The sequence below is a fragment of the Rhinopithecus roxellana genome, chromosome 6 (genome assembly GCF_007565055.1).
Source record: "Rhinopithecus roxellana isolate Shanxi Qingling chromosome 6, ASM756505v1, whole genome shotgun sequence".
Classification (NCBI taxonomy): domain Eukaryota; kingdom Metazoa; phylum Chordata; class Mammalia; order Primates; family Cercopithecidae; genus Rhinopithecus; species Rhinopithecus roxellana.
In genome coordinates, this window is record NC_044554.1 from 147,615,274 (window position 1) to 147,638,897 (window position 23,624).

A 23,624-nucleotide genomic window follows, 5' to 3' on the forward strand; every position below is an offset into this window, starting at 1 on the left:
GGTTTAAAAAAATAGACATTAAAATGATTTTCCATTAGATTAATTCACATGTAACTTTTTAATTTTTTTTTTTTTTTTTTTTTTTTTGAGACGGAGTCTCTCTCTCTGTCTCCCAGGCTGGAGTGCAGTGGCGTGATCTAGACTCACTGCAACCTCCGCCTCCCAGGCTCAAGTGATTCTCATGCCTCAGCCTCCCGAGTAGCTGGGATTACAGGCGCACACCACCATGCCTGACTAATTTTTTGCATTTTAGTAGAGATGGCATTTCACCATGTTGCCTGGGATGGTCTTGAACTCCTGAGGCGAGGCAGTCTGCCCACCTTGGCCTCCCAGAGTGCTGGGATTACAGGCATGAGCCACTGTGCCCGGCCCACATGTAATTTTTAAAACTTATGATCATCAATAAAGAATGACACTGCACACAGCATGATGTACGTGTCCTTTTGTAGCTTAAGGGTCTGGTCACGCTGCTGGGACTATTTCTTACATAGTCATTAGTATTTTCCTTTATAAACATTTGATTCTTGGGCTCCCTGATTATACAATATCCATTTATTTATCCATTAATTTATTCAACAAATATTTATGAAATATTTGAAAAATAATACTGTGAGATGCTGTTCACTTTGGTTCTGGGGCCATAATGATGGACAAAACCAAATATGACTCTTTACCTCACAGAATCTTCTGTCTAATGCTAAATATATTAATGAAATAATCACCAAAGAAATTTTTTTAAATTTTTTTAAATTTTGAGATGGAGTCTTGCTCTATTGTCCAGGCTGGAGTGCAGTGGCGTGATCTTGGCTCAATGCAACCTCTGTCTCCTGGGTTCAAGTGATTGATTCTCCTGCCTCAGCCTCCCAAGTAGCTGGGAAATACAGGCGCCCGCCACCACGCTAGGCTAATTTTTTTATTTTTAGTAGAGTTGGGCTTTCACCATATTGGCCAGATTGTTCTCAAACTTCTGACCTTGTGATCCACCTGCCTCAGCCTCCCAAAGTGCTGGGATTACAGGTGTGAGCCACCACGCCTGGCCCCAAAAAGGCATATAATTATGAAATGTGAATAAAGAAAAGTATGTGGTGCTGAAAGATTATAATGGAAATATGCCTTAGTTTGGGAACGTCTCAGAAGGCTTTCCTGAGAAAGTCATGTTTAAGGTGAAGAGGGCCTGGTATACAGAATCAGCCATTTGAATCTCATTTTCTTTAGAATTCTTTTTAATGGCTGGTGTTTTGCCAAAGTTACTCCCTAATTACTTTCTAAGTTGTATGATTAGTTATAATCAAATTCACAAAAACTGAACACGTACTACGTGATGAGTAGTATAAGTACTAAAATAAAGTTCTTCCCTTCAATGACTTACTTAGGGTAAAAGCACAATATGATAATATAAAATAAAACTTATAAGCAAAATAAGAGATATACAAGCTAGAGTACAAAAGAAGGAAAGGTTTCTTCTAGTTAGAAGTAGATTCATTTTCACTAAGCTTGTGGCATATATCTTGGGCCTTGCAGTGTAGATAGGAGTTTGAAGATACAGATGGGGGGAAGTAATTCAGTACGATGTAGGGATGGGAAAACATGAAATATATTCTAGAAGTTGTGGGTCTAGTTTGAGTTTTGTAAGAGGAAGTGGTGAGAGATGCAGCTGGACAGTTAGACTGGAATCAGCCTTTGATAGTCCCTGATGGCCATTAATTTGTATGGGCGTTTGAAAGTAGTGGATGAGCCAGCCTTGGTGGCTCACACTTGTAATCCCAGCACTTTGGGAGGCTGAGGTGGGCGAATCACTTGAGGCCAGGAGTTTCAGACCAGCCTGGCCAACATGGTGGCACTCCGTCTCTACTAAAAATACAAAAATTAGCTGGGTATGGTGGCTCACATCTGTGATTCCAGCTACTTGAAAGGCTGAGGCAGGAGAATCACCCGAACCCAGGAGGCGGAGGTTGCAGTAAGCCGAGATCCTGCCACTGTACTCCAGCCAAAAAAAGAGAGGGAAGGAGGGAGGGAGGGAGCGAGGGAGGGAGAGAGAGAAAGGGAGAAAAAAAAAGAAAGAGGATAGATAACTCCTTAGATGTGTAAAGAAGTGAATGATAGATAACTCCTTAGACGTGTGCATCCAGCCCTGCTCAGCTCTCCTACTCCATACTGTGGCTCTAGGTCAAGAAAATGATTAACTCTAATATCCCCTGTCCATTTCTGTTCCTTAAGCTGGGCAAAAGTAAGGCAGATAAATTGTGTGCATTTGGAGGAACACAGAGGGACTATATCCTTGAGGTTAGGGACCTTGTCCTATTCATATTGATATGCCCATCACCTCACATAGGCCTGGCATTTGATTAGTAATAAGTAACTGTTAGTTCTCATATTTATCTACTCAGTCACTAGGTAGAAACAATAAAGATCAAAACCCATATATTGCCCTTTTTTTAATTACATTTTTTATTTACAAGACACCGAGCAGACATAACCAAATAAAATGTATTTTATTGGAACTTGGCTTGAAAAAAAATAGGTACGAAAGGCATTCTTTAAACATTTGATGAACTCTGAATATGCCTGATTTATAGGAAGATATTATGAAATTATTGTTCATTTTCCTAGGTGTTTGCAACTTTCTCAAATGTTCAGAAAGCATACATATAAGGCAAATATATAAAAATATTACTAATTGTTGGATCTGGATGGATGATATGCAGTTATTCATTTTACTATTCTTCTAACTTTTTTTTTTTCTTTTGAGACAGAGTCTCGCTCTGTTGCCCAGGCTGGACTGCAGTAGCACTGTCTCTGCTCACTGCACTCTACCTCCTGGGTTCAAGAGATTCTCCTGACTCAGCCTTCCGAGTAGCTGGGATTACAGGCACATCCCGCCGCGCCTGGCTAATTTTTGTATTTTTAGTAGAGACAAGGTTTCACCATGTTGGCCAGGCTGGTCTCGAACCCCTGACTTCAGGTGATCCGCCTGCCTCAGCCTCCCAAAGTGTTGGGATTACAGGCGTGAGACACTGCACCTGGCCTTAATTTTTCTATATGTTTGAAATTATTCATAATAAAAAGTTAGGGAGGCTTTTCATTTCAAAAATCAGTGTTTTTAGTGTCTAGTAAAGAAATGAACTCCGGCTTATCAGGAAAACAGTTTTTACTGAACCAGTAGTGGACAGCTCACAGATCCTCTGGGAAGGCTTGAAAATCATAATATAGGGGACCAGTCCTTTCAAGAACTACTCACCTTTCCCCCACTGTCCACACAGCTGGTTCTGCTAACACTGATGCTACAATTACTGTCATGTCTCCCTCTGGAGACCCGATAGTTTCCACCGAGCTGCTGCCTCTCCTGGGCCAGAATGAATTCTATATGCAGCTAACTGGTGGAGCCCAGGCCCTGATAACAAGGGAGTATGAAAAAACACATTTCTTACCTTTTCAGTATTTATAATGGAATACAAAATCTGCCTCATAAGATGGGGGATTACCCAAAGCAAGGTGGTTAAGATGTTAATTGGCCAAGAACAATAACAAAGGTCAGCTACAGAAGTATATATTAATTATTATCATTTTTTTTTTGAGACAGAGTCTCGCTCTGTCGCCCAGGCTGGAGGGCAGTGGCGTGATCTCGGCTCACTGCAAGCTCCGCCTCCCGGGTTGACGCCATTCTCCTGCCTCAGCCTCCCAAGTAGCTGGGACTACGTACGGTTGCCTGCCACTACTCCCAGCTAATTTTTTTGTACTTTTAGGACAGACGGGGTTTCACCGTGTTAGGAAGGATGGTCTCGATCTCCTGACCTCGTGATCCGCCCGCCGTGGCCTCCCAAAGTGCTGGCGTGAGCCACCGCGCCCAGCCCAGAGGTATGTATTATTGAAGATGAAAGTTATACTCCTTCACAGACACATAGGAGACATATGAAAAAAGAGTTATACCCCTTTCCAGAAGGCATCACAATTTTACATGTATCCTTCCGTATATACAGTTAGATATAAATACATATAGATATATAAGATACTGGTAAAAAATGTATTTTATATAAACAATAATAATGGTAGTAGCCAACATTTACTGAATAATAGCTGTGTACCAGATACCATTTTGAAATATTGCTTATGTAAACTAACACATTTACGGCTGACAACACAATCCTCTGATACGGGTACTAACATTGTCACTCTAATTTTCCTATAAGAAAACCGAAGAGCCAGGCGCGGTGGCTCAAGCCTGTAATCCCAGCACTTTGGGAGGCCGAGACGGGCGGATCACGAGGTCAGGAGATTGAGACCATCCTGGCTAACACTGTGAAACCCCGTCTCTACTGAAAATTACAAAAAACTAGCCGGGCGAGGTGGCGGGCGCCTGTAGTCCCAGCCACTCGGGAGGCTGAGGCAGGAGAATGGCGTAAACCCGGGAGGCGGAGCTTGCAGTGAGCTGAGATCCTGCCACTGCACTCCAGCCTGGGTGACAGAGCGAGACTCTGTCCCAAAAAAAAAAAAAACAAAACAAACAAACAAACAAAAAGAAAACCGAAGGTTAACTAAATATTTAAACTATCCAGGTTTCCAGAACTAGTAAGTGGTGGAGCCAGGATTGTGAATTCAGATAGAGCATACACTCTTTAAACACAGCCTCTCTAATACCTATTGTTTATTATTTTCCTTATTCATTTACAGTATGTGATTGTCTACTTCATTCTTTTAATGGCTACATATTATGGGCATATCACAATTAATCTAACCATTCCTCCGTTAGTCAACATTTAGCTTGTCTAAGTTTTCCCTATTCAAAGTAATAAGTCCTATTAAATATTTTTCTGCATATGTGTAAGTATTTCCAAGAGTCCTGGAAGTGCAGTTGCTGGTCAAATAGTACAAACACCTTAAATTTTATGTATATTGCTAAATTGTCCTCTAAAAAATTTTGTACCAATTTACATCCCACCTCTGAATATGAGGGTTTCTTTCTGTTATCAGTCTTTACATTTGTACCAATTTAATGGTGAAAAGCATTTCATTGTGATTTTAATTTATGTTTCCCTGATCATTAGTGTAGCTCAGCATCTTTTCACACGTTCATTGACTGTTTATAATTTTCCTTCTATGAGTTGCTTGTTTACATATTTTAATCCATTTTTCCATTGGTTAGTCTTTTTTTTTAATTCGAAGGTGCTCTTTATGAAAAAAATTCCTTTGTCATGTTACTAATGGTTAAACTTTATCTAAACTGAGTACAAATAATTTAAAAAGCAAGAGACGTGTGTATGCGTGTGTGTGTATGCACTTGTGTGATTAAAAAATCAATCAGAGGTGAAATCTGCACAGGGCCTGTGGTCTAGTTAACAGTATGGTACTAATGTCAATTTCCTTACTTTGATATTGTACTATAGTTATACTAAACATTACCATGGGGCAAGCCGAGTGTATTAGTTTCCTAGGACTGCTGTAATAAATTATCACAAACTGGATAGCTCAAAATAATAGGAACTTGTTCTCTTTTGGTTCTACAGGCTAGAAGTCTGAAATCAAGGTATTGGCAGGTCCACGCTCTCTGAAGAGTCTAGAGGAGGATCGTTTCTGGCTTCTTCCCCAGTTTCTAGTGGTTTCTTTCAAATCCCTGGTGTTCCTGTGCTTGTACATATAGTACTTCAATGTCTGCCTCTGTTGTCACGTGGTGTTCTCTGATTCTCTGTGTACCTATGTCCAAATATCCCTCTTCTTACAAGAACGCCAGCCACTGGATTGCGGCCCACCCTAATCCAGTATGACCTCATTTCAACTTGATTATATCTGAAATGATAAAGTGACATTCATCGGTTCCTGGGATTAGGACTCGAGCATATCTTTTTGGGGCACACAATTCAACTCAGATACTGGGTGAAGGGTACAGCACACTCCCTTTACTTTTTTTTTTTTGCCACTACCTGTAAGTCTAATTATTTCAAAATAAAAAATTTAGAAAAATACCTATCTGGAAAAACATAACAAAATTATTAACAACGGTTACCTCTTTAGAGGATTTTACATTTTATTTAATACACTTCAGTTCAGCTTGGGTTTCCTTGGGAGTTATGGTATATGACTTTTGTTATTTAAAAACTAAAAAAAAAAAAGAAAAGAAAGAAATTTGGGAGAAAAGAATGGTCTTGTCATTAAAGCACTTAGATCTTAGCCTTTTGGAAAGAAACTTCAGTAGCAGTGTGAAGGGATGGTAAAGGGATGGTTTGATGCTAGAAGCTGAGAAACTAGATAAGAAATGCATGCACTTATCAAGGTGAAAAGAGATAAGGACCTGAGATGGGAGCACTGGTAGGGAATGGCAAAGAGGAGATAAATGTGGCATTCAGAATGCAACATAGACAGGATTTGGTGACCGATTGCATATAGTGGAGTAAGTAAGAGTGAAGAGTTGAGACAAGTTCCCAGGTTCCTGGCAAGCAAGACCGGGTCCTTGGTGTTGCCATTCATTGAGGAGATACGCTGGTGATTGTCCATTTGCCCCAACAGAACTATTCTCCACCCATTACCTCACTACTTTCTGCCCCAAGGAGCTGACCTCAAGAGACCAAATCTCTGGACTCCTTTTATCTCTGGTTTCAGGTTGGGTTTGGCCAATGACTGGTATTAGCAAGAGATCAGAGAGAGGCCACAGCTTCTGTCAGAGAGCCCTTCCCCCATGCCCAGGTCTCAAATGCTTCCCTGACCTAGTTGGGAGATAACAGCTTCCTCTCTGTTGCTGCTCCTTCTGTTGCTAGAGAGAAACTTTATAGGATTCTTTTTTTTTTTTTTTTTTTTTTTTGAGACGGAGTCTCGCTCTGTCGCCCAGGCTGGAGTGCAGTGGCTGGATCTCAGCTCACTGCAAGCTCCGCCTCCCGGGTTCACGCCATTCTCCTGCCTCAGCCTCCGGAGTAGCTGGGACTACAGGCGCCTGCCAGGTCGCCCGGCTAGTTTTTTGTATTTTTAGTAGAGACGGGGTTTCACCTTGTTAGCCAGGATGGTCTTGATCTCCTGACCTCGTGATCCGCCCGTCTCGGCCTCCCAAAGTGCTGGGATTACAGGCTTGAGCCACCGCGCCCGGCCTATAGGATTCTTAAAGGGTCCCATCATTAAACTCTCATCAATGACTTACAGAGTGTGTCATCCATTTCCTGCCAGGACCTTGAGTGGTACAGAAAAGGAATACAGGTGAAGGGGAGTGAGGTGAGAGAAAGATGGCAAATTCGCTTTTAGAAATGTGGGGCTGGGCATGGTGGCTCATACCTGCAATACCAGCACTTTAGGAGGCCAAGGCGAGGGGATGTTTGAGGCTAGGAGTTGGAGACCAGCCTGGGCAACATAGCAAGATATTGTCTCTACAAAAAACGAAAAATTAGTCAGGTGTGGTGGTATATGCCTATCATCCCAGATCTTCAGGAGGCTGAGATGGGAGGATTGCTTGAGTCCAGGAGGTCGAGGCTGCAGTGAGCTGTGATTGTGCCAGTGCCTTCCAGCCTGTGAAAAAGCAAGACTCTGTCTCTTAAAAAAAAAAGAGGCCAGGCATGGTTGCTCATGCCTGTAATCCCAGCACTTTGGGAGGCCAAGGCCAGCGGATCACGAGGTCAAGAGATTGAGACCATCCTGGTCAACACGGTGAAACCTCGTCTCTATTAAGAATACAGAAGTTAGCTGGGCGTGGTGGTATGCACCTGTAGTCCCAGCTACTTGGGAGGCTGGGGCAGGAAAATCACTTGAACTCGGGAGGCGGAGGTTGAGTGAGCCGAGATTGTGTCATTGCACTCCAGCCTGGCGACAGAGCGAGACTCTGTCTCAAAAAAAAAAAAAAAAAAAAAAAAGCTGGGGTTTAGGATGTTTGTGTGACATGTAAGTGGATATCTCTTATATATAGGGTTGATGTCAGGAGAAAAGCCCGGGCTGGAGATGTAGATTTGGTAGCTCTGGTAGTTATTAATAAATATATTAGTATATTTGGCAATTGAAAATATGTAATCATAATCGGAAATAATTTAAACCTGAAGGGACTGATGGCTGGACTCTGAGGAAGATTAGTACTTATGGGAGCAACTGCAAAATGAGAAGCCCACAAATGAAATTGAGAAGGCATATTGAAAGAAATAAAAGGAAGACCAGGATGCAATTGTATCCCAAAGGGGATAAGGAAAAAGTTTGAAGCAGGAAGGAGTGAACAATTCTATCATTAGAACTTCTTGGTTGAAAAGTTTGTGGAATAAGGTCTGAGAACTGAAAAGTAGGTTGGGAAATAAGGGTCATTGATGACCTTACCATGGTAACTTTCAGTGGACTGGTAGGGGTTGAGCACACTTTTTTTTTTTGAGATAGAGTCTTGCTCTTGTCACCCAGGCTGGAGTGCAGTGGCACGATCTTGGCTCACTGTAACCTCCGCCTCCCAGGTTCAAGCGATTCTCTTGCCTCAGCCTCCTGAGTAGCTGGGACTATGGGCACCCGCCACCACGCCCGGCTAATTTTTGTATTGTTAGTAGAGACAGGGTTTCACCACGTTGGCCAGGCTGGTCTGGAACTCCTGACCTCCGATGATCTGCCTGCCTCGGCCTCCCGAAGTGCTGGGATTACAGGCATGAGCCATCATGCCCAGCCTGAGCACATTTTATGGGGTGAGGAATGCAAGATTAATGAACATGTAGCAGTATGAATTTTAGCCCACAACTCAAGCTTGTAAAGAAGTATGTTTTAATATATTCCACCAATTCAATTTCTGTTTTGAGTCTCCATTCTAGTTTTTTTTTTTTTTTTTTTGAGAAGGAGTCTCACTCTGTCACCCAGGCTGGAGTGCAGTGGCCAGATCTCAGCTCACTGCAAACTCCGCCTCCCGGGTTTACGCCATTCTCCTGCCTCAGCCTCCCGAGTAGCTGGGACTACAGGCGCCCGCCACCTCGCCCGGCTAGTTTTTTGTATTTTTTCAGTAGAGACGGGGTTTCACCGTGTTAACCAGGATGGTCTCGATCTCCTGACCTCGTGATCCGCCCGCCTCGGCCTCCCAAAGTGCTGGGATTACAGGCTTGAGCCACCGCGCCTGGCCTAGTTTTTTTTTTTTATTCAGGTTTCCATTTTTATTCAACTGTAAGCAAACAGCACAATTAATGCAACATTCAGCAACTCCAGACCAGCTTTTCTGACCCCCATGAAGAACGATCAATTTAACAGACAAAGATGTAAGGATTCCTCCTAAGCTGTCAGCGAGCACTGCTGCCGGTCTCGATGGCCACGTCCCAACAGCAGCAAAGCCACTCTCCCTTCTGCCTCTTCCAGGACTGCTCTTTAAAGGGGTCACAGCAACATGCTGATGCCTGTTGAGGCACCTGAGATGCACCGTGTTGGGGGTCCGCTTCAATGCCAGCCTCTGCTTGTCTAGGTGAGCGACATCACCATAAAAACACATTGTGTACCATTCTGGACTCAGGTTCACAAAGGCAGAGGCAACCAATCTTTTTTTTTTCTTTTTAAACCTCCCTTAAAGATTCTTTGATGCTTTGCTCTATCACTGTAGACCTGGTCTTCTTCCCACCCAATTTTTTCTTTTTTACATTCCAGGTTGCTATTTTCAGATTAACAATTTGATGACCCCATCACACTACCAAAATATCCCCCACAATGAAGTTCAGATTTGATCAAAACATAAATCAGAGTGAGTGAGTAAAATTATAAAGGTCAGGCAGTAGGAAAAGTCACCCTCAACCACCATCTGACTGGTCAGGTGTCGTCTGTGCCAAGCGGGGCAGGAAGAGGAGAAATCTATTATACATGTAACACTGAACTGGGAAACAGGGCTTGGGGCCTCCAGGACAGTTCAGGTCCCCAAACTAAACCCCTACTTTCCAGACAGCTGCTCCTACAGTTTGGGCACATAGTCATCCCACTCGGCCTGGTAACACGTGCCGGCCACCGGGGTCCCGAGGTGGTACTTTTTATGGAAGGACGCCACCTTGAATTTGTCACGTTGGTCTCCAGATCGGTTGCTGAGGATGGGCTCGTCACACTTTAGATGCCTGGCCTGCTCGTAAACCAGCCAGCCATAGTGGTGGAGGCCTGTGCCCTTGGGAGGCCCTGAGCCCACATAATCGGAGAGGACTGTGCCACTGCTGATGTCACTGCCCTTAATGTTGACCACCAGGAAATGATGCCATTACCTGTATTTGGGATCCTGTCTGCTGGGAGCATCCGGGTCTGTCAGGACCAAGGTGTAGAGCTTCCCTGAATCAATACCATCCCATGAAATGCTGGTGGGTCTATTAACCTGGGTGGGCGTCAGCACTTAGCCCAGCTTGTCCACCGCTGCCTCGGCGTAGGTGACATGCAGCGGGTGCTGCGTCTGCTCGTCCACTTCTTGCAGGCTCTAGGGCCCGGACCACTTGCTGAGGTCCACCGGCATGGCGAGGCCAAGCAGAGTGTGCAGCCGGGAGTGCCGCGGCAGGCTAGGCGCGGGCGGCAGCGGCGACACGGAGGCCTCAGCACACTGGCCCGCGCGAGAGCACGCGCCCCAGCCACCGCCCAGCCCCGCGCACCGCCCCGCTCCATTCTAGTTTTGTCAGGATTTTGAAATATTGCTCTGTACTAAGATAGGGTAGGGGATGTCTTGGAGATCTAGGAAGGTTAAACGAGCTGTGTGGTTTTGTCCACCTAGAGGTACCCTCCCATCCTCTCTGGCCCAGAGAAATCTGTTTCTAGAGTTGAGGGGGAGGAAAATGCTGGCTGTTCTCCCTCCACCTATATACCCCTGCCCTTGGCTTCTCCTCAAGCCATTTCTCTGCAGCCTGAATCCTCTCCCCATTTGTGGGGTTCGAGAGTCTGGAAACAAAAGCCAGAAAGATTTTTTCTACCTCCTTTCTTCAAGGCAACACATCTATGGGTGAAGGTTGGGAAAGTGGCAAGCTATACAAGGGGAAAATACCAAGAAAAACAGGTTAATATCTCAAATATATTATCACATCATATAGATTGATCCTTAAGAAGTTCAGCTGGGAAGGAAAGAAAAAAAATAGGATGCTAATTGGAAGAAGATATGGGTTAAAAGGAGCTTCTTCCAGAATGATAGCAACTGTGCTTAAAGAAGCACAAGGAAGGTTCCTTACTTAAAGAGATCCTCCCCCCATGCATGGAAACCTTGCTTGAGAGACTCATTACTTTATGCTCGTAGGTCCTTTTTTGAGATCCTAAGACTTGCATTAAGTTCCTCGTAGGCACAGAGATTATTACTGAGCATCAGTTTTTTTTTCCCTCCTGGATAAGACTGCTTGATGCCCGAAGGGTGGGTCTGTTAAACCTGTGAAGGGTACCTGAAAAAGAGGAAAAAGTACAGAAAAAGAAAGATTCAGGAAGGGGAATTTTGTCTACTTACAGCTTGTCTTAGAACTTGCTATATCACTCTACGTAACCTCAGAAGCCAATTTTCACAATTAACTAATAAAATATATTACAAATTACTTTTTTTTTTTTTTTTGAGACGGAGTCTTTCTCTGCCACCCAGGCTGGAGTGCAGTGGCGGGATCTCAGCTCACTGCAAGCTCCGCCTCCCGGGTTTACGCCATTCTCCTGCCTCAGCCCCCCGGAGTAGCTGGGACTACAGGCGCCCACCTCGTCGCCCGGCTAGTTTTTTGTATTTTTAAGTAGATACAGGGTTTCACCGTATTAGCCAGGATGGTCTGGATCTCCTGACCTCGTGATCCGCCCGTCTCGGCCTCCCAAAGTGCTGGGATTACAGGCTTGAGCCACCGCGCCCGGCCCCTACAAATTATTTTCTAAAGATGCTCAGCCTAAGTACTTAGTAATAATTTCATGTTTCCTTTTGTCCTCATGGCAGGATCAGCCTAGCCATGGTCTCTTGTGAGAATAAAGGCATTTCTTTCATCTATTAAACCCAATGCTAAATGGCAATAAATCATCATTCATTGAATTCTGCAACCTAAACTATACCTTACTGAAGAAATTCTAGCCCCTATGCATCATAATTAACATCAAGTAGCAGTAGAAAATTGCAGTACAACAAACACCTACATTTTGGCAGCAACCCTACTTGGTTGGAACCAAATGAACTCTGAGCAATTACTTCAGGGGAAGAAAGAAAAATAAACAAGACAGGGTCTACCTATGAAGCTAAATGAAGCAGTAGAGTGGTTTGTCAGTCTGGGTCCAAATAGCAGAGAAAAACCACATAGGTGATATGAACAAGGAAAGTCTAATATAAAGAATTATTAACTATAACAGGAGATTGGAGTCACAAGGCTAACGGGAGTAAAAGGAACTCTAAAAAATATAAGAATGGCTGATATAAGGAGAGCCACTACCCCTAGGACTGAGATAGACTGTCCAAGCAAGATCACCTCTCAGGGCTGACATCTAGGCCCTGAAGAGGGCACAGCTGTGGGTCCCTGAATAAAGTCCCACAGAGAAGTCTCACAGAGAAGTCCTTGTGTTGCTGAGATGGTGAAACTTCTGGAAATTCACCTTCTGGAACTTGCCAGAAGTCTACCATCTGAAACATGCTAGAAATCTGCCCTCTGCATCTTGCTGGAAATATGCCTTGTGGAACTTGCTGGAAATAGATGGAACATGAGGGAGTACAATATAGACAATCCTTTCTAGAAGCAAGAAAGTTGCTTGTAAAGACAAAAGACAATAGGAGCTGGAAGGAAATAGGGAGCTGGAAAAGTTTTAACAATTGAAGAGACTTCAGCATGTTTAAAAAGACAACGGAAAAGATCTCGTGGAGATGGGGGTCTTGAATATAAAAACGAGATCATGTAGAGTTCCTGAGAAGGTGGGAGGTGTTGAGATCTGTGAAATAAAAACATATTTGAGCCTAAAACTTTGATTTAGCCTTGGTTAAAATTAAACATTTGAAGATTATCTTAATAACATTTCCTTAAAATAATTTTTATTAACTTTAATTATCATTGATACACAGTGACTCACAAAATACAGGTATTTAATAAGAAACACTGGGAAGGAAGAATCTTGTTGACATAAGTACCTTAAAAATTCAAAGTACTTTGCTGGCTATTACTCTTCTCAGTAAGATGAGGAAGACAGGTTAGAGAATATTTACATTCTAGTGACCTTTTAGTTGCACAAGGAACAAAGAACACTGTTAGGAGCCAATGGGGCAAAGGTCTTTCTGAAATATAAACCTCTGCAGGCTCTGTTTCTTAGTATCATAAATTACAGTTTCTCTTTTTGATAGTGCAAGAAACTTCCCAAAACACTCTATTTTAACTTCAAAGTTTCTGCTTAGTATTTCCAGACGTAAACTTTAGTGTAAAGCGTGTGATGACCACAAAGTCTGTAATGCATTTGTTATAGGAAATTTTCTTCAATGTGCAAGATAGGAAGTCAAGGGAGTTTACGGTGTTGGAAGTCATGTTAATGAAATTATAGCCTATGGACTCTAAGTTGGATACTGAGGGAAGTATTAAAAGAAGAAATGGACTGAGATGCTGATGAGTTTGAAAAATAGTTCTGCTGGGCATATCTGAATGAGCAAGTTAGAAGAATAGGAGGTTGTGGTCAAAGAGTAGGAGGCTTGCTTTTCAAGATGATGACAAGGGCCAAGGTGTGACCACAGAAATAGGTATCTGGAGTGGAGTGGAGTATTTGAGATGGGGGATTCAGGAAATTAAAATGCTGGGATGTTGGCCTTTTCATTTTAATCTCATCCAAGTAGACAATGAATGGCTTAGAATGGAGGAGACTGTGCACTAGGTGACAGTCTTCACTGAATGAGGAACAGTGACTTGGAGATCAGAAGATGACAGCCACAGGGAGAGAAGACGGAGCGTAACACAACAGTGTATACCTCAAAGGAGCAAAGGTGTTTTACAAGCATCTAGGTAGGTAATGGTTGGGAAACAAGGAGCAATGAGTACATCAATAAAATCTAATAGATAGGTAAAGAGAAAATAACCCTATTTTAGAGGGTTTGGAATCCTCTCTTTCTTTGCCTATCCAAAGCCTACCATTATTCAAATCTCATTTTTAAAGCCTCTCTTTTTAGATTGAGACCATCCTGGCTAACATGGTGAAACCCTGTCTCGACTAAAAATACAAAAAAATTATCTGGGCATGGTGGCGCGCACCTGTAGTCCCAGCTACTTGGGAGGCTGAGGCGGGAGAATCGCTTGAACCTGGGAGGCAGAGGTTGCAGTGAGCCAAGATTGCGCCACTGCACTTCAGCCTGGGTGACAGAGTGAGACTCTGTCTTAAAAAAAAAAAAAAAATAGCTCTCTTTCTAAAACAAAGGTTTACAAAGGGTTTTTTTTTTTTTTTAATTAAGAATAATTTATAGCAAATAATGTAAACCATTGTTCTAAGAAAGGAGAACAACTCATTTGCCTGGCTTTTAAAACCTGTAATGTTTCTAATAAAATATGTCTATCTGAACATTTTCAAAAATTTTCAATGCTTGTTTTGCTATCTAATTGTCCCATCTGTGCCTTTTAAATTATATTATTCTCACTATGTAAGCCTTTTCTTCATCTTTTCAAATCTTATCAGTCTTTTGAAGTTTAGAAACCAATCTCTTTTACAAAGTCTAGCTAATTTCAAAATTATTCTGTATATCTTTCTACTTTATTTCTCAGAGTCCATTTCCTGCAAATTTGAGTTATCTATACCATCCTGTAATATCTTGACCTGATTTTAAGCAGTTTCAGGGAAGAAACCATGCTTGATTCCTTGTTTTTCCCAGAGCACATAGTAAATGAACAAAACGTTCTTAGTAAGAAGCAACATGACACAATGGTGAATGCATGAACTTTGGAGGAAATTATTAGCTTTGGTTAACAATTTTCTTCCTGATTCCTTTGCCCAAGCTCTTAAATTCTGACTGGAAAGTCCTCCCCCTATATCTCCTCATCAAAATCATACCTCACTTCAACAGTCCAGGCCTGCCTCTCCCATGAAAAGTGTACTGCTAACACCAGCCTGTACTTTCTCTCATCTCTGAATATCTGTCTTCTTATTCATTTATTTACACTTTAGTTACCTACATTTTCATGGGCTCATTTCTTTTCTTCCTTTTGCTATCATAAGTTCCTCTAATGAAAGAACACTGTTTTTTAAATATAGTCAGCATATTTTCCCAATCAAAACACAGGACAACTGCCTACAAACTACTTGAAACTGTAGTTGCTCCAGAAAAATCATGGGTTACTCACTGATTTACTTTCCAATAATTCTCTCAATAGGTCTGCAATCCCTTATTCACCATTTTGAAATCTGAAAAGCTCTGAAAATTGGCCAGTGCGGTAGCTCACGCCTGTAATCCCAGAAGGAGAATAGCTTGAACCTGGGAGGCAGAGGTTGCAGTGAGACAAGATCTTGCCATTGCTCTCCAGCCTGGGTGACAGGGCAGAGGGCAGAGACCCCATCTCAAAAAAAAAAGCTCTGAAAATCAAATGTTTTCTTAACATTTGGTGGCAAAACCTGTTTGACCTGACTCATTTGTCATTAAAACTTGACCTGAACCCAAGGGCAAAGTGGCAGAACATGACCTGAAAAACTTGATCTGAAGTGAGACTATATACCTCATTTATCTTAGTGTGATATTCATAATTGTTCTGGAAAAAAAAGTTGACTGTGGGTGCTGCCCCAGAGAGTGAGGAATGTCACATAAAACACACCTCTCTAAAGTCTGAAAAATTCTGAATTCTGAAATCCCTCTGGCAGAAAGATTTCACTTAAAGGAAGTGAATCCATATCTCTTCTAGCCGTAGTCCACTGCCATACACATAATAGGCTAACTTTAAGAAATTCAATTAAAGCTGGGTGCAGTCACTCATGCTTGTAATCCCAGCACTTTTGGAGGCTGAGGCAGGCGGATCACCTGAGGTCAGGAGTTCGAGACCAGCCTGGCCAACATGGAGAAACCCTGTCTCTACTAAAGATATAAAAATTAGCCCAGCGTGGTGGTGTGCACCTGTAATCCTAGCCACTGGGGAGGCTGAGGCAGGAGAATTGCTCGAACCTGGGAGGTGGAGGTTGCAGTGAGCCCAGATCATGCCACTGCACTACACCCTGGGTGACAGAGTGAGCCTCTATCTCAAAAAACAAACAAAAAACCCAACCCCCGCCCCCACTAAACCCAGAAATTCAATTAAATACTAAGAGGGTATCTATTTATCTTGGTGGGGAAAATGTGGTGTAAAAATTAAAGGATCATTATTAAAATGAGTGAAGCAAGTTAAAATTCCAGAACAAATACCTTCCTGGGGAAAATAAGGTCTAAAAATTCAAGAAATTATTAAGAATAACAAAGTAGGCCGGGTGCGGTGGCTCAAGCCTGTAATCCTAGCACTTTGGGAGGCCGAGACGGGCGGATCGCGAGGTCAGGAGATCGAGACCATCCTGGCTAACACGGTGAAACCCCGTCTCTACTAAAAAAAAAAAAAAAAACTACAAAAAAAGTAGCCGGGCGAGGTGGCGGCGCCTATAGTCCCAGCTACCTGGGAGGCTGAGGCAGGAGAATGGCGTGAATCCGGGAGGCGGAGTTTGCAGTGAGCTGAGATCTGGCCACTGCACTCCAGCCTGGGTGACAGAGCGAGACTCCGTCCCCCCCCAAAAAAAAAAAAAGAAAAAGAAAAAGAAAAACAAAGTAAAAAAAACCTGTGAAAATGTCTTTCAAGACCAGCCTGACCAACATGGCAAAACCCCGTCTCTACTAAAAATACAAAAATTAGCCAGGCGTGGTGGCTGGCGCCTGTAATCCCAGCTACTTGGGAGGCTGAGGCACGAGAATCGCTTGAACCCGGGAGCGGAGGTTGCAGTGAGCCGAGATTGCGCCATGGCACTCCAGCCTGAGCAACAAGAGTGAAACTCCGTTCCCCCGGCCCCCCTAAAAAGACTTTAAATTGTGGTTTTTACTAGGCATACTGTTTTTCTGATTTCATTAACTGAAAATTAGTGGTAATTAAACATTTATTACATGTGAATAGGAATATGATTTAAACATAAGGAGTGACATCTCTGACAAATTGTGCTTATAAAGTTCACTGCTATGTTTACATTTCTTAAGGGACACAGTTATTTCTACTACCAGAAGGCTGCTACCAGTAACGCGAGTGATAACTTATGTTAATTATTCACACCGTTTTCTTCATCCATAAAATAAGGAGACTGGGACTAAATGACCTGTTAAGGTTCTTCTGAAATTCTATGATTAAGTATAGTACCCAGCACAATACCAAGTTAAAAAATGTCAATACATAGGAAAGAAATCAGTCTGTAAATACTGAGAACCTGTATTATCAAAGCTAATGTCTTCTGAAATAACTGGAAGTAAAGATGAAAGTATATGAAATATAATTTTGAATGTTCTGTATTTAGAATGTGCTTCAACATTTAATGCGATCTAATTTACATATCCTTTCAGGTGCTATTGCAAGTTTTATCAGGGTTTTATGGCAACAGATGAATATGACGAATTCGAATGGGACACACTGGCTTCTGTGAAGTTACGATTCAAACTGAATGTCTAATATAGGAAGGCAATATATACAAAAGGCAAAAGTGATTTTAGAAATAACAGAACGCGGGACAAAATTCACACACGGAAAATGATATGGATAACAAAAGCCGGTAACTCACAGAAATGCGGATAGAAAAGAGGCCTCTCCGAGAGCAAATAGAATCAGATGGCATTAGAACTGAAAGGCTCCTAGGAGCTTTCAGTGAACAAAACTTCGTAGTCAAAAAAGCACAGGACTGGGCCAGGAGTTGAGAGACAGTCTTGGAGTTCAGGGGTTTGCAGCCCTAGCCGTGTCGTAACTCCCTTGCTTCTCTGGCTATTTTCTTATCTATAAAATCGGTGGGTTAGTTTAGGCGGAATGAGACGCAGGAAGGGACACGGTACGGTTGAGTTACTTAAATCTCTGGTGTGTTTCCCCATTTCGTATGTCTAAATAATAATATAAAATCAGAATGTAAATCCAGACGCATTGTTTTTCTGCGATTAAGTTGCTGAGCGAAAATGGCAAGGTCGAAGGAAGGCGAGAACCAGCCCGCCTGCGAGAAGAGGCACGCCTGGGCCCAGCTTCGCGTCCCGAGGCGGAGCGGGCTGGGGGCGTGTCGTCGCGGAGCTGCGGGGCGAACACTCCAGGAGACGGAAGAGACCGCCCCGTGGGCGGAAGTGACGCAAGGCCTACTGTCGGCTGTGAGGGTAGGTGTAGCCGGTCTTTGGGGGTAGGCGGTAGTGGCGGAAGACGTTCGGCGGCTGATGGCGGATCAGGATCGGAAGCCTGTGTAACTTTCTCCCTTGGTCCGGGAGTCTTTCCTCTGGGTAAGGCGCCTCCCCGGTCCACCCCAGCGCCTTGTGCGGGGCGGACCCCAGCTGCATCTCTTTTAGGGGTCGTGCTACACCCCTCTGCCCCTGTACTGTAGGGGCCTGGCCGGTCTCGGGAGAGGTCTCAGTGGTGACGAGGCTTTCCTTCCCGAGGACAAACCTTCCTTTCCGGACTGCGATTGTGACGGGGGTGTGGGCGACTCGGATCAGCCGTAGAGTTTTGGAATAGCAACGGGTGGCCGCCCCACGCGGAGGGAGGCCCGCGGGACAGGCCTTCGCGATTTGGGGGAGGCGTGTGGGACGGGTGCCCTTGGCTGGGGACGAGTGACGCTGGCGACCACCGAAGGAAAAGCTTCTGGTGTCCAAGGCTCAACTCTGGGATGACTGTTTTGAGGGCCATGTGGGTGTTACCGGCGCAGTAAGCTGAGAAAACACGTAGGTCGCGTCCGAGAAGGACGCTGGGGTTTGCCTCTGCGGAGAGAAACCCAGCTGTTTTGGTTTGAGTCGCGGGTGGCGAAGGGGGCGGAGACTCCCTGCGCCGCCTACTTTTGAGGGCCGCGGGCGGAGTTGTCTGTTTTGGCTGATCTCCTGCTTCACCTGGAATCCTTTCCCCACCCTGCCCCAACACCCCGTAGGTTCGTGAGGTATGGACTAGTCCCGACCGACCTGCATTCCTCGCTTAGGGAATCTGTGGCTAGAGTTTAGCGTGCGTGTGTACACCTTATTAGTAAAAAATAGAGCTTAGCATGCGTTTGTGTGGGTGTGTGTACACACCTTATTGGTAAAAGTTTTGCTGGACAACACTGGCATATGACTTTAGACGTACAGTGTTAGATTTCCGGTTTCACACAGTGGTTATGAATTGCTATTATGTTAGGCTTTAGATGGGAAAATCTTAATTTTTCAACTGTCTGCATTCTGCTGATGTTAAAATTTCTACGAGCTGTGCACAAACAATTACTAGTTACGAGTCTGGTGCTTAATTCCAAAAGGATTTAAAGAGATCATTTGAAAAGAAACTAAAAGTGGGTCGATTGTCCTCAGTGCTTTTCGGGTTTAGAGCAGGAGCTGAGGACAGCCTTTCTTTCTCCTTCGTTCTGTTCTTTTCAAGGGTAAACGAAGTATTGTTTGATGATGCCGACTTCTAATAAGGTTTTATTTATTTATTTTTCAAGCTGTTCAACTTCAAAGAACATCTTATTGTAGTTTTTGTTTTATAGCCATCACGTTCTTTTTTTTTTTCTTGAGACGGAGTCTTCCTCTGTCTCCCAAGCTGAAGTGCAGTGGCGCCATCTCGGCTCACTGCAACCTCCGCCTCCCAGGTTCAAGCGATTCTCCTGCCTCAGCCTCTTGAGTAGCTGGGATTACAGGCGCGCGCCACCACGCCCAGCTAATTTTTGTATTTTTAGTAGAGACGGGGTTTCTCCATGTTGGTTAGGCTAGGGTCGAACTCCTGAGCTCTTGATCTGCCCGCCTTGGCCTCCCAAAGTGCTGGGATTACAGGCGTGAGCCACTGCGCCTGGCCCATCACGTTCTTAAATTGTAGACCGCTGTTTGTAGTTCTCACTGTAGCCATGTTTGTAGAATTAACCAGTAAATATCTTTTCCATAACAAAAGTAAAATTTTGGAGTTCAAAGTTTCAACCTTTTTAATGTTGTTGAAATAATTATGAAAGATCCTAACGATGCTCCTTGTATACTTCTTTTGGGGACTTTATTGTATTCTTTTGGAATGGATATGTAAAATCTGGGCTTTATGCATTTCTGTCTTTTTAAAGCTTATTTTGTCCCAAATAAACCTTCAGAAGAAGATGAAAATGTCCTCTCCCCTGATATATATGGGCCAAGATCATAGCATTTTAGAAACCAACTTATAAAATCTAAAAAGTAAGTAAAAGTGGTGCGGGTGCACCTGAGCGGAATGTCTTGGCACTCAGGTGTAAAGGATTCTGGAAATAGGGATGTCTGCAAGGGTGCAAGTTAATAGACTGGGGCCTTTGCTTTTGCCTCCTAGAAAAATTGCTGATTACATTTTTTTGAAAGCAGAGGTCTGTTTATAGTTGTTAAGTTTTTCTTTCTTTGAGCCACAGTGTGAGTAATTGGAAACTGTTTGAATGCTGGACATTTTTTGCTTTCATATGTTTGCGTGTCCTATCGGACTGAAGTTTGGAGATAATTCTAAAGGTTTTTTAGCTGAGGATGTGAAAAACTTTCGGTAACTCTGTCAACCATTACCTGAATTATAACACTTCTAAAGATAAAAAGTGTTCATATTATAAAATGCAGTGTTTCTGCTGCAGTAGGTCATATGTGGAGTGTTACTAATCTGTTTCATTTCTTTATTTGCTTTGGTTTTCCTATTACGGAAATTTTCAAACATGCACAAAGGAGAATGAACAGTAAAATGAACTGACACTTTACTAATCTTATTTTATTACCCCTTCTAACATTTATTTTTTTCCCCTGGAGTTTTTAAAGCAAATCTTAGACATCAAGACATTTCACTTAGTTAGTTTAGCATCTTTAACTGATAAGGACTTTAGAAAAACACAGAATTGCCATAATTATATTATCACACATAACAAAATTATTTTTGAATTCGAATTGTTAGGACTGGCAAATTGTATTTAATATTTATCTAAATTAAAAAGCTGAATTTGGCTTCATATGTTTAATGTACAGAAGTTCTTACTATGGTCTATTTTTTAGTAAGTTCACTCAGGCTTCTATTTTTGGGCTAAAGTAAAACAAGTATTGGGAACCACTGGAAAAAGACTACCACAAAAGTCAAATCTGTTTTGGGGTTGAAAAAGTTCCAAGAGGAGTAAGTAAAGATAACGTTGAAATGCTTCCCCCCCACCTCATGTTTATTTTAGCTGTATACATAACTGAGTGCCCACTATGTATTATTTATCTTTTTTATAGACATTAATGCATTTGCAAAATAATAAAATTGGAATTTAGACCAAAGACTCTATAATATACAGTTTATAGCATAACACACAAAGAAATTCTAGAGGCATTGGAGTTTGAGGGACTGTAGGAGGAAACCTGAAAGAGGGCACTGTAGTCAGCATGTGTAAGCATTTCTGACTTTGTTTCCCAGCCAAATGTGTCTAGTCCCTTGATTGTTGACTGGATGTTTTGTACTTATCCTTGGCTTGCCAACTTACTATACTCCTATTTGTGGAGATGCACTTTAGAGAAGGGGAATCAGAATTTGACATGGTAAAGCTGCTTGCTTCTACTTTCCTTTTTGTGTAGGGAGTGTACTTCTGTCCAACTGAGACTAGGTTTGTACTTTTTCTCAGCATGTTAGTGAAGCTACACTTCCCAGGCATTACCACAAGGTGATGCAGTGACTTTGCATATTATTTCTCCACTCCCATGCGACCTTGACATTCTCAGTGAATTCCAACATTTTTTTTTTTTTTTTCCAAATCAACAGGTCTTTTATTGCATCATTTAAATATCACAAGTAGGTCTTAGGAGTCATCTGGCATCTTCTTTCTGTAGCTGGATAACTCTTAGATCTTATTCATCAGCCTGCTGAACAGTTCCTTTTTCAGAGACGTAGATACCATCCAAAAATTTCCTGATATCCTTGTTTTTAACTGTTGTGGCTTGCTGAATCAAAGCCGCTGAATTTGAAAGAAGTTCAATGTCATTTCCTTCAAGGATTAATTCATCTTTCTGGGCTTGAGATACTGAACAAGCAACACCTGGTCTCATCCGAACCCTGCGGATGTATTTTTCACCCAAGAAATTTCGGATTTCAACAAGAGACCCATTCTCCTGGATTACGACGTTGATGGGGAAGTGAGCATACACAGACCTCATCTTGTAACGGAAGCCCAGCGTAACACCCTTGATCATGTTCTGTACATGACTACAAATAATCCGAACGGTAGCCAGTTCCTTTCTGTTACCCCACCATTTGTCAACCCGAAGCCTCTTTTTTTTCTTTCCAAGAAGACTGAGTTCTACATTGATGTGATTGAAGTCCCTCCGCAGGGTTCCTCTGGGGCCCTTCACGATAACTGTGCGTCCCTTCAGAGTAATGTCGACATTTTCTGGAATGTCGACAGTCTGATTGCTGAGAATGGTCTTCATTCTTGCAGTAGACGCAGCAAAGAAAGCAATTCCAACATTTTTATAAGCTTGCCTGTCTCTTCAGTCTGTTATCTGTAGGAGGAGTGAACCAGAGGAACTATGTGGGAATTAGAAATTTTATTATTTAAAATGGGTTGATTAATGACATAATTATATTTAGATTGCATTCATCCATGTAAACTTTTTAAATGATTCATAGCTATATTTTAATAAGAAGAGTAAAAAATGACAAGGTACTGGAATGACTTTTGTAAAATATTTCTATAATTATAGCAATTAAATTTTAAAAAGATTGGAGTGTTGGAGAGAGATTAATGAAGGCGATTAATAGGATAATCACAAGTTATTTTACTTTTCAGACTTGTAAACATTGTGAATACTATATTTTATTTTATTTTATTTTATTTTATTTTTATTTTTTTGAGACGGAGTCTTGCTCTCTCACCCGGGCTGGAGTGCTGTGGCCGGATCTCAGCTCACTGCAAGCTCCGCCTCCCGGGTTCACGCCATTCTCCTGCCTCAGCCTCCCGGGTAGCTGGGACTACAGGCGCCCGCCACCTCGCCCGGCTAGTTTTTTGTAGTTTTTTTAGTAGAGACGGGGTTTCACCGTGTTAGCCAGGATGGTCTCGATCTCCTGACCTCGTGATCCGCCCGTCTCGGCCTCCCAAAGTGCTGGGATTACAGGCTTGAGCCACCGCGCCCGGCGTGAATACTATATTTTAAAGTGAAATACTAGTGTTTTCTATGAGAAAATGTGAAATTCGGGGGAGGGTTTAAAAATGGAATTTCTGGTTAATAGGGCTATTTAAAACAATAGAAATAATACATTTATATATACTTGTAAAAATTCAAACAATAAATTGATGTAAAATTTAAAGTCCTGAAGTCTTGTTTTTACACACATCCCTTATAAGACTATTAACTCTATAGTGTATACTTCTTGAGTTCCTTTTGATGCATTTGTAAACATACAAATACATATATGTATACCTATGTGCTATTTTGTACCTCAAAAACTTCAGTGAACTAAAAGTATAAGGTTGGATTGTGGATTTTTAAAAACTGTTTTAATTGAGGTTAACAGAAGTTTAAACACTTTTGCCTTGTCTTACAAAAAAAATTGTTACAGCTTTGTTGTTTATTTTAGGAAATGACATGTTAAATTTTAAGAAAAAAGTATTATCCTTAATCAGGTTTTGATTAAAAACATGGG

The 23,624-nt window shown here is 42.4% G+C and overlaps 1 protein-coding gene and 2 pseudogenes across 8 annotated transcripts in view; 1 reads left to right on the forward strand and 2 right to left on the reverse strand.

Annotated features, from left to right (window-relative positions):
• Positions 1-9,835: 9,835 nt before the first annotated feature.
• Positions 9,836-10,396, reverse strand: LOC104681888 (annotated as a pseudogene).
• A 7,724-nt stretch (positions 10,397-18,120) lies between these two features.
• The window catches only part of TAX1BP1 (Tax1 binding protein 1), an 86,653-nt gene continuing 81,149 nt past the window's right edge, over positions 18,121-23,624 (forward strand). For all 7 annotated transcript variants that reach the window (XM_010388316.2, XM_010388318.2, XM_010388321.2 and 4 more), the window contains exon 1: positions 18,121-18,295. The gene's annotated coding sequence lies outside the window, so the exon portion shown is untranslated. The remainder of the gene's footprint in view (positions 18,296-23,624) is intronic.
• LOC104681890 lies at positions 21,719-22,432 on the reverse strand (annotated as a pseudogene). The gene has a single exon (XR_750628.2). The product of XR_750628.2 is annotated as a 60S ribosomal protein L9 pseudogene (transcript).